Raw genomic sequence first — 3,259 nt, forward strand, 5'->3', positions numbered from 1 at the left:
ATTCTTGAATTCATATCCTGTCGTCTTCTTCTCCTTTCTTCTGGAGGAAAGTTATTTCACACAGTGCATGCAGACACAGCAGTTATGTTGTTCATGGCTGAAAAAATCTTACCTGACCCCTGGGAGCCTAAAATGCAAGATTTAACAGCCTTATCATAGCATGCAGCATACTCATAGTCATTATTTTAATATACAGCTAGTGCATTTAACTGTGTAACCCTGGCTCCCTCAGCAGGTGATGGAATGCACTTACTATATATTATAGGCCAGGTTTCTGCCACAAGCTGTGAGTAAGCAGGCCCAGCTCTGACAGTCCTATATACAATCTGGAGGAAGCACCCCGCCCAACACAGCCATGTCAACTGGACAGTAATTTCCACATTTAGTAGCCAAGCCTGCACCTTCCCCCCTCACTTCTAAATGAAGTCTGGAAGACAACATCACAGAGGAGACAGACATGGCTAGTTTGGAGCCTGCCTAGGCTGTCTGCTGCAAACCAAGAGAACAATTCTTCCCACTGGACCTGAAAACAGGATGGCAAGTGCCTGCTCTTTGTCCTGCAGCAAAAAGCAACTACAGTGCAAGGGCTAGCATTATTTCCCTGATCCTACTAAGTATAAACGGGAAAGAAAAAGCAGAAACTTGGAACAGTCTCTGCAAAAGATGCTCTAGCTGAAGATGTCCCTACTCATTGCAGGAGGGTTGGACTAGATAACATTTAAAGGTCTCTTCCAACCCAAACCATTCTATGATAAGCAGCACAGCAACAAAACGTGTGGAGAGAGAAGGGACAGGATCTGGTTTGACACCTGTTGCAGCCAAATCCCAGGATATGGCCTGCTGAAGAATTCATACAGCAAAAAGCCAAGACCCCCAAGGTCTGGTTCAATATACAACAAACGACACACCTCAAACAATTACACTTTTACTTCTACCTTATATTGTGCATTTAAAGTAGATATTTGAGCTAAAAAAATAGCACGTTCATTTTGAAGCTCTAGTTTTTCTACTTAAAAAAACCAACAAAAAATTTCATTGTGATTTGGTTGTTGGTTGTTTTTTTTTTTTTTGAACTTAAATGTAAGCATTAGGTTTTCAGAATTTTTACTAGAGGTAATTGATTCATTAGCTATTTTGTATGGAATACAAGAAGGATCACTGAGGTATGTAAGAGTAGTAGTTCCTGAAAATGTTGAAAAGCTCTGCACAGGCATGAGGAATTTTTCCTGCAGGGCAAAGCTATTTGCTTACTCACATAAAAACATATTAGAATGCATTCGTTTATGCATTCAGCTACTGGTCATAATACACCATACATGAAAAGTAAAAATGCTAAACTGATCTTTCCCCCCTTCAAGAATACATAACAAACATCACCATCCCTGCTCAGCCCTCATCTCTTAAACCCCGCAAGAACAGAGCGAATTGATACTCTTGTCACATGAGTAAATGGAGGGCACCACAAGCTACTGGATAAATTCCAAAGAGTGCAGGAACACCCAACCGTGAACTCCCTTTGTTTTAAAGCAGAGAACTGTCAGCTTGTGCTCTTCCACTGATAGTCTCAGTATCACAGAGAAACTTGAGATTAAATTCTCTATGGCTAAGGGCTCACAAAGTTTACTCTTCACTAGGAAGTTCATCTTGCTGTGATTTAATGCTGTCATCAGAGAACCAGTTCTCACTGTGGCACACTAATTTGGGGCTACTGCTAAAATGCTAAGAAATCAATGTTGTAAAGCAGCGAGGCTGGTACTCTGGGATTCAGATTTTAAATTTACTTCTGTATTCCCTCACAGGCTTCTGTAACGCACTTTGAATCAGGGCCTTAAGGACACATGGTAAAGCTGAGCACCATCACATTTGACCATACTAATCAACTCAGACCCCAGCAGAATGTTAGTGAGAGGCACTGAGCAATAAGAAAAAACATACGTTAGAAGCAGATAAAATTCCTGCTATGGTTCAAACAAAAATGTTAATGCTGTGATGCTGCTTCAGCTGTTTGGACTTTGGTGCCTGCATGCCACTTCAGGTGCCCAAGCACTTTCACAGGACTAGACCACGACTTCCCAGACCGCAGTTTTCCCTTCAAGTACAGGGAGGAAGGAAGGAAGGAGAAGAAAAAAAAAGAAAAAAGTACTTCACTGCTATAGAGAAGTTTTGATCATAAACTTAAAGATAGCACAGTGATAAGATACAACAATAAGGGAAAAGTAACTGATTAATCTAACAAAAATGCAGAGGGCCCTCACCTCAGAGCTGGTCTTCCTGAAGTAACACCAAGAACCCCAGAGGTGCTGCAGAGCCCAGCAAGGCTGGGAAAGTACAGGGAATGTTGCACGGACAGGGACCTGGCTTCAGCTTCTCTGGCAATTCCAAAAGTAAACTTTTCAGGAATTGTTCTACTCAATACTTACCAATCATAGCAAAATGAGAAGAAACAAATAGCATATAAAAAAATCGCATGTATTTTCAACTAAAAGTCATGTATGTTAATTCCTAGGCTGCTCTTTAAATATAGCACCATAGTGGTTTATTTACAGATGAAAAAAATTGGGGAGATGAACTGGTTGACAAAAGTTATTCTCATTTAAAATGCCTAGCACTGACTCTGAATCAGACCACAGTTGCTTTTGCCTGTGTATTAAATAATTACAAACATTTATTAAAGGGGATATAATAATTTTCTCTGAACACTTATCTCACACATGACAGTGTCTGCTGGAGAAACATAGTACTATGGCCAAATTTATGCAGCAGACTATGCTACCCTGGAGTTCAGTCCAGGGAATATGTAAAGCAGATGTATATGAAAAGGCTTTGTTTGATCACTATTTTCTTTAAAACGGAAGATCATACAGAAAACAGGACAACCCAACCACACTGGCCCACAGAAAAATCTTTGTTCAACATACTGTGCTGTTTCTTAAGCATCCACCAGAGCAAGTTAGGGGCATTCTGCCTCTTTTGCCACCATACAGACAGAAAAGCTTTAGCCACTACTGTGTGACCCAACGTAGCAGTCATCCTGCCACCCTGCACAGCTCTATTTTAGCAGTATCTTATTTAGTACTTCAAGTCCCATGACCCACATCCAATAAGGATTGGGTCTAATACACTGATGAGATAAAAGGATGCTTTTCAAGCAATGGTTATGCAAGGGATCTATACTGCAATGCAAGCCCCAAAACACTAAACAAATGCTAAGTTATAAATAAAACACATTCTTGCTTTTAAACCCAGAACACATACCAGC

Source organism: Egretta garzetta, unplaced genomic scaffold (assembly GCF_000687185.1).
Source record: "Egretta garzetta isolate BGI_Z169 unplaced genomic scaffold, ASM68718v1 scaffold287, whole genome shotgun sequence".
In the NCBI taxonomy this organism is placed as follows: Eukaryota; Metazoa; Chordata; class Aves; order Pelecaniformes; family Ardeidae; genus Egretta; species Egretta garzetta.